We start from the raw sequence: 8,875 nt of genomic DNA on the forward strand, positions 1-8,875 counted from the left end.
ATGCTTTTACAGCACATACCACGGCTTGCTCATTCAAGGACGCGTCAGAAAAGGAATATCACGTCAGGAACTAGAAAAATCATTGTCTAATTTACACATCTCTCCATCTAGAGCAGGTGTCAGACCCTAAAGGCCACAGAGCCCAAGGCTGCCGCTTAATATTACACAACTGCCCTTACTAATCCACCCTGCCCCTTCAAACCCGGCACCAGACCTTTCTGGGACATAAACATAAATGTCATTCATGGCAAATTCACTGCCAGGAACACAGTGGCAACTCGTCCTTATGGACTTCAGTTTGGGCTCCACTCTTTGTAGTCTGTCAATTTTTCTATTACACTAATAGTGAAAAATAATATATTATTCACTATTAGTGTAATAAAAATGGAGTACAGTTAGCTGGGATATGCCTGTCCATGGCAGCTGAGGTAAGTAAAAAATGCTTGTAAATGTCTATTGTGTGCATGCTTGCGGGTGAGAGGGTATTTATGTGAGAGAGAATGTATGCAAGTGTCAATTTGTATGTTTTTATAAGTATGTGTGTGTGAGTGAAAGTGGAGGTCAAAGGTCGTGTGATGTCACTTCTGCTACCCCCGGCATTTCGGTGAATTGACGTTCATGAACATAAACCAATGATTTAATATCATTTCACTGACATCTCCTGTGAGATATTCTAGTTCAGACATCTGGAACCCAGATCTCTTGGAACAGGCATCTGGCACTGAATTCACAGTAAGAGAACAGACGTTGGCATCTGCTGTACCAGACATTTATGCCACAGGCATCGCCTCTTTTTAGCAGAGATAGCAGCATGTAAATGTTTCACAACAGACATCTTGAGCATACTTCCCGAAACAGCTTTCAGCAATGCCAGATTCTCTATCTCACATTCACAATTGAGAAGAATGTCACAGACTTACGGTATAAACTGTCCCCTAAGCCACATCTAAAGGGACTGTTCCCAGAAGGTTCATCACTAGTGAGATATTTTCGACTACAAATCAAATGTTGCAGTAAAGACATCGCTAATGGCGTCTGCCATGAGAGCCCGATGGCAACGCATCCTGGGTCAGACATACTTCATGGAGCTCTAGAAGAGACACCTAGATTTAAACGCCTCAGAGTAGACACATACAGCACACAAGACAAAACAACTATTACATATGTAATCTTGTCACCGGCCATGTAGTATAGAGGATTCTTGCAAAGACATCAGGGGTTAAATGTCACACAACAGATGTTAGCACGTCAGACCGTAATAAGTAAACTTACAAGGGGACGCGAGTAGGTCGATGAACCTTTTGACTTACGCTTGAGATGTTCCCACCATAAAGAAACAATACCAACACTGATCAATAACCAATTTTTCAATTTCAACAATAATCAATAACATTAGTAATCATTAAAAGTCAGTAATTGACACACCATGACCTCGCAGTCATGAATAACCACACCTTTATTTAAAAGTTAGTATGTTTATTTCCCTATATTAACAATGCTAATGTCATGGAGGTTGTCCTCCTCAGGCCAAAACAAAAAAGATAATGACCAGGCATTGTTTTCCTGTTATTTAGAGACATTGTTCTTTTTCACTTTCATTGTCAGAAAGCCTGGAAACTTCCCTTCCGATGATGCTGGGTATAATTATATAGCAAAGGTGTGGGTAATTGTTATTACAGATTTATTGTGTGATAATATAAGACTTTTTTCCAGCCATTACAGGGGTGAAACTCTTCAGTTATCAGTATTGGGGATATTTACAGGCCTATGCTGAGAAAATGTGTGGCCTATTTCTAAACACTGTGTGGGTAAAACTGTCCTCCTCTCGGGGTGATGAATGCTTTGCATATTTTCATACCATCTCTGATGTAATGTACAGTTTGTACCCAGTCACTACACAGGTATAACCAGGTAGATCTCAGGATGGCGAAGCTTTGGTTACATTCCCTCTCTCCGTAGCCAGATCAGTGTAGCAATGTAAGGTTGTTTTGAAGTCAGATTATATAATCCAAAACTAACTTAAATAAAAAGGTTTTTGTAGAATCTTGGGTTGTCCTGATATTGATTGACTGTCTTTGAGGAACTGTTTTCAAAAAGGTCTAATATATCCTAGAGACTGTGCAGTGAGACAAAGTGTATAGGGGGATAGCGCAACAATGCATCCAGTGCAATAGGACTAAGGTGGAGTGATGGAGCACCCTTATCTTCCCCTCAGGTATTGTTACAGCACCGGCTCCTGGGAAGCATTTCATACCTTTTCAAGGCTAATTATTGGATGTGAAAAGCTGCAGAGCCAACGCAAACTAGACTCTAGGAACTTCAGGCATGGAAAATATAGATTTCTAAAAGTTACTTTTCCTTAATTTCTATTAAAAATCCGACCCCACCATTGAATTGGATTTTTATTAACTATTAAAATAATTGTTTACATTTTTTGGTAACTAGTTCCATCCCCAAAATATAGTATTAGTATTTTAATCTGTACTCTGGATTTCTAAATAGGACAGCTAGTTATTCCACAGTGGAAAATAGCTTGTGGGTGCTAATCACTGTAAGGACATGTTAACATAAAAGTTCTACATGCCCTATGGTTAAATACCATGTTCCCTGTCTAGCGGACTACAACACCTACATTGGGATGAGTTGTTAATATTTAAAAGGGAGGTTTTTACTTATTGAGAGGTTTTATTTTGACTGATTGAATGGCATCTTCCATATGCAACAGCCAGGCTATAATGATGAGCCTGAAGCCAGGTTTGCACTGTCACTGTAGTGGATGTCACAATATGTGCTGCATAGCACTAGTGACATTTAACTTCCATGTCTTTGGTACACTTTGTACCATATACCAGGACCTTATTGGCAAGTTAACTATGTGTAGGAAAGTACCATCTTGCCTGGCATGTTACCCCCATTTTTCACTGTATATATGTTGTTTTAGTTGTATGTGTCACTGGGACCCTGGTAACCCAGGGCCCCAGTGCTCATAAGTGTGCCTGAATGTGTTACCTGTGTAGTGACTAACTGTCTCACTGAGGCTCTGCTAATCAGAACCTCAGTGGTTATGCTCTCTCATTTCTTTCCAAATTGTCACTAACAGGCTAGTGACCATTTTTACCAATTTACATTGGCTTACTGGAACACCCTTATAATTCCCTAGTATATGGTACTGAGGTACCCAGGGTATTGGGGTTCCAGGAGATCCCTATGGGCTGCAGCATTTCTTTTGCCACCCATAGGGAGCTCTGACAATTCTTACACAGGCCTGCCACTGCAGCCTGAGTGAAATAACGTCCACGTTATTTCACAGCCATTTTACACTGCACTTAAGTAACTTATCAGTCACCTATATGTCTAACCTTTACCTGGTAAAGGTTAGGTGCAAAGTTACTTAGTGTGAGGGCACCCTGGCACTAGCCAAGGTGCCCCCACATTGTTCAGAGCCAATTCCCTGAACTTTGTGAGTGCGGGGCACCATTACACGCGTGCACTACATATAGGTCACTACCTATATGTAGCTTCACAATGGTAACTCCGAATATGGCCATGTAACATGTCTATGATCATGGAATTGCCCCCTCTATGCCATCCTGGCATAGTTGGCACAATCCCATGATCCCAGTGGTCTGTAGCACAGACCCTGGTACTGCCAAACTGCCCTTCCTAGGGTTTCACTGCAGCTGCTGCTGCTGCCAACCCATCAGACAGGCAGCTGCCCTCCTGGGGTCCAGCCAGGCCTGGCCCAGGATGGCAGAACAAAGAACTTCCTCTGAGAGAGGGTGTGACACCCTCTCCCTTTGGAAAATGGTGTGAAGGCAGGGGAGGTGTAGCCTCCCCCAGCCTCTGGAAATGCTTTGTTGGGCACAGAGGTGACCAATTCTGCATAAGCCAGTCTACACCGGTTCAGGGACCCCTTAGCCCCTGCTCTGGCGCGAAACTGGACAAAGGAAAGGGGAGTGACCACTCCCCTGACCTGCACCTCCCCTGGGAGGTGTCCAGAGCTCCTCCAGTGTGCTCCAGACCTCTGCCATTTTGGAAACAGAGGTGCTGCTGGCACACTGGACTGCTCTGAGTGGCCAGTGCCACCAGGTGACGTCAGAGACTCCTGCTGATAGGCTCCTTCAGGTGTTAGTAGCCTATCCTCTCTCCTAGGTAGCCAAACCCTCTTTTCTGGCTATTTAGGGTCTCTGTCTCTGGGGAAACTTTAGATAACGAATGCATGAGCTCATCCGAGTTCCTCTGCATCTCTCTCTTCACCTTCTGATAAGGAATCGACCGCTGACCGCGCTGGAAGCCTGCAAACCTGCAACATAGTAGCAAAGACGACTACTTCAACTCTGTAACGCTGATCCTGCCGCCTTCTCGACTGTTTTCCTGCTTGTGCATGCTGTGGGGGTAGTCTGCCTCCTCTCTGCACCAGAAGCTCCGAAGAAATCTCCCGTGGGTTGACGGAATCTTCCCCCTGCAACCGCAGGCACCAAAAAGCTGCATTACCGGTCCCTTGGGTCTCCTCTCAGAACAACGAGCGAGGTCCCTCGAATCCAGCGACTCTGTCCAAGTGACCCCCACAGTCCAGTGACTCTTCAGCCCAAGTTTGGTGGAGGTAAGTCCTTGCCTCACCTCGCTGGGCTGCATTGCTGGGAACCGCGACTTTGCAGCTACTCCGGCCCCTGTGCACTTCCGGCGGAAATCCTTTGTGCACAGCCAAGCCTGGGTCCACGGCACTCTAACCTGCATTGCACGACTTTCTAAGTTGGTCTCCGGCGACGTGGGACTCCTTTGTGCAACTTCGGCGAGCACCGTTTCACGCATCCTGGTAGTGCCTGTTTCTGGCACTTCTCCGGGAGCTACCTGCTTCAGTGAGGGCTCTTTGTCTTGCTTGATGTCCCCTCTCTCTTCAGGTCCAATTTGCGACCTCCTGGTCCCTCCTGGGCCCCAGCAGCGTCCAAAAACGCCAAACGCACGATTTGCGACTAGCAAGGCTTGTTGGCGTCCTTCCGGCGGGAGAACACTTCTGCACGACTCTCCAAGGCGAGAGGGATCCATCCACCAAAGGGAAAGTCTCTAGCCCTTTTTGTTCCTGCAGAAACCTCAGCTTCTTCTGTCCAGTTGAAGCTTCTTTGCACCCGCAGCTGGCATTTCCTGGGCATCTGCCCATCTCCGACTTGCTTGTGACTTTTGGACTTGGTCCCCTTGTTCCACAGGTACCCTAGATTGGAAATCCACAGTTGTTGCATTGCTGGTTTGTGTCTTTCCTGCATTATTCCTCTAACACGACTTCTTTGTCCTTAGTGGAACTTTAGTGCAATTTGCACTCACTTTTCAGGGTCTTGGGGAGGGTTATTTTTCTAACTCTCACTATTTTCTAATAGTCCCAGCGACCCTCTACAAGGTCACATAGGTTTGGGGTCCATTCGTGGTTCGCATTCCACTTTTGGAGTATATGGTTTGTGTTGCCCCTATCCCTATGATTCCCCATTGCATCCCATTGTAACTATACATTGTTTGCACTGTTTTCTAAGACTATACTGCATATTTTTGCTATTGTGTATATATATCTTGTGTATATTTCCTATCCTCTTACTGAGGGTACACTCTAAGATACTTTGGCATATTGTCATAAAAATAAAGTACCTTTATTTTTAGTATAACTGTGTATTGTGTTTTCTTATGATATTGTGCATATGACACTAAGTGGTACTGTAGTAGCTTCACACGTCTCCTAGTTCAGCCTAAGCTGCTCTGCTAAGCTACCATTATCTATCAGCCTAAGCTGCTAGACACCCTATACACTAATAAGGGATAACTGGGCCTGGTGCAAGGTGCAAGTACCCCTTGGTACTCACTACAAGCCAGTCCAGCCTCCTACATTGGTTGTGCAGTGGTGGGATAAGTGCTTGAGACTACTTACCACTCTTGTCATTGTACTTTTCATAAGAGAAAAATATACAAAACAAGGTCAGTGTATATACACATAGCCAAAAAGTTTTGCATTTCCTCTTTTCACTCTTTTCTAAGTGCTGAAAAGTACTCCTAAACTTTCAAAAAGTTCTTAAAAGTTTAAAAAGTTTTTTTCTGTCTTTCCAAAAAGTTCTGAAAACTTTTTTCTCTTTTTCTATCACTTTAACTCTCTCTAAAAATGTCTGGCACAGGCCAAAGTGTTGATCTGTCCAAACTTGCATATGACAACCTTAGCTGGAAAAGAGCAAGGAGTCTCTGTATAGAGAGAGGTTTGAGTGTAGGGAAGAATCCTTCCTTGGAACTGTTACTTAACATGCTTAGAGAACAGGATAAGGCCATAGGTGCCCCATCTGTTGAAAAAGTACCTAATAGTTCCCAATCTGATTCAGGGACTCCCCCAGGAAAAGATTCAGGAAAGAAACTTCCTAGCCTGCCCATTACTAGACAATCTAGCATAGATGGTAATGATGATGAGCCACACCAAATAAATAGTGTTGTCTCACATCATAGCAAAAGCATATATTCTCACCATACTGGTAGTAATGTTTCTGTAAACCAAGCTGTTAGGGTGGCTCCTGTAAGGGACAGGTCTCCTTCTGTTCATTCCCATCATAGCTCTGTTTCTAGAAATGTCCCTCCCACCAACCCTGATGACAGAATGTTAGAGAGGGAACTCAATAAGTTGAGGGTGGAACAAACCAGACTGAAGCTTAAAAAGCAACAGCTGGATTTGGATAGACAGTCTTTTGAATTAGAGAAGGAAAGACAGAAGTTGGGTTTAGAAACCCATGGTGGCAGCAGCAGTATTCCCCATAGTCATCCTGCAAAAGAGCATGATTCCAGGAATCTGCACAAGATAGTTCCCCCTTACAAGGAGGGGGATGACATTAACAAGTGGTTTGCTGCACTTGAGAGGGCCTGTGTTGTACAGGATGTCCCTCAAAGGCAGTGGGCTGCTATCCTATGGCTATCATTTAGTGGAAAAGGTAGGGATAGGCTCCTTACTGTGAAAGAAAATGATGCTAACAATTTCCAAGTTCTTAAGAATGCACTCCTGGATGGTTATGGCTTAACCACTGAACAGTACAGGATAAAGTTCAGAGAGACCAAAAAGGAGTCTTCACAAGACTGGGTTGATTTCATTGACCAGGCAGTGAAGGCCTTGGAGGGGTGGTTACATGGCAGTAAAGTTACTGATTATGACAGCCTGTATAACTTGATCCTGAGAGAGCATATTCTTAATAATTGTGTGTCTGATTTGTTGCACCAGTACTTGGTGGACTCTGATCTGACCTCTCCCCAAGAATTGGGAAAGAAGGCAGACAAATGGGTCAGAACAAGAGTGAACAGAAAAGTTCATACAGGGGGTGACAAAGATGGCAACAAAAAGAAGGATGGTAAGTCTTCTGACAAGGGTGGGGACAAATCTAAAAATGAGTCTTCATCAGGCCCACAAAAACACTCTGGTGGGGGTGGTGGGTCCAAATCCTCCTTTAATCAGAACAAGGAAAATAAACCATGGTGCTATTTATGTAAAATAAAAGGCCATTGGACAACAGATCCCAGTTGTCCAAAGAAAGGCACCACAGCTCCTACCACTACAACCCCTACTGCTACACCTAGTGTCCCTACTAATAGCAGTGGTGGTGGGAGCAAACCTACTAATAGCCAATCCAAGGGAGTAGCTGGGCTCACTTTTGGTAATTTAGTTGGGGTTGGTCTGATTAGGGAGACCACAGAGGCTACTTTAGTCTCTGAAGGGGCTATTGATTTAGCCACTTTGGTTGCTTGCCCCCATAACTTGGAGAAGTACAAGCAACTAACCCTAATAAATGGTGTTGAGGTCCAGGCCTACAGGGACACAGGTGCCAGTGTCACAATGGTGATTGAGAAACTGGTGCACCCTGAACAACACATACTTGGACACCAGTACCAAGTAACCGATGCTCACAACATAACACAAAGCCACCCCATGGCTGTTGTAAATCTCAACTGGGGGGGGGTTAATTGGTCCAAAGAAAGTTGTGGTAGCTTCAGATTTACCTGTAGACTGTCTATTAGGAAATGATTTGGAGACATCAGCTTGGTCAGATGTGGAGTTGGAGGCCCATGCAGCAATGCTGGGCATCCCAGGGCATATTTTTGCTTTGACAAGGGCTCAGGCCAAAAAGCAAAAAGGACAGGGAAGCTTGGATCCTGGAACAATGGACCAAGTGCTCCCTAAAGCTAGGGCTAGTAGAAGCAAACCACTTCCTACTATCCCTCCCTCTACAGTGGATTCTACTTCTGAGGAAGAAGAATTCCCTCCCTGTGCAGAACCTACACCAGAGGATCTGGAAGCAGACACTGCTGAGCTTTTGGGTGAAGGGGGGCCTGCCAGAGAGGAGCTGAGTGTGGCACAGCAAACCTGTCCCACATTAGAGGGTCTCAGACAGCAAGCTGTCAAACAGGCTAATGGGGATGTCAGTGACTCTCACAGAGTTTACTGGGAGGACAACCTCTTGTACACTGAGCATAGGGATCCTAAACCTGGAGCTGCCAGGAGATTAGTGATTCCTCAGGAGTACAGAAAATTCCTCCTAACACTGGCACATGACATTCCCCTAGCTGGGCACCTGGGTCAAATGAAAACTTGGGACAGATTGGTTCCATTGTTTCATTGGCCTAGGATGTCTGAGGACACAAAGGAATTTTGTAAGTCCTGTGAAACCTGTCAAGCCAGTGGCAAGACAGGTGGCACCCCAAAGGCACCCCTTATCCCACTGCCTGTGGTTGGGGTTCCCTTTGAAAGGGTAGGGGTTGACATAGTTGGCCCCCTTGACCCTCCTACTGCTTCAGGCAATAGGTTTATCTTAGTGGTAGTGGACCATGCCACAAGATATCCTGAAGCTATTCCTTTAAGTACCACTACAGC

Source organism: Pleurodeles waltl, chromosome 6 (assembly GCF_031143425.1).
Source record: "Pleurodeles waltl isolate 20211129_DDA chromosome 6, aPleWal1.hap1.20221129, whole genome shotgun sequence".
NCBI classification, from domain to species: Eukaryota; Metazoa; Chordata; class Amphibia; order Caudata; family Salamandridae; genus Pleurodeles; species Pleurodeles waltl.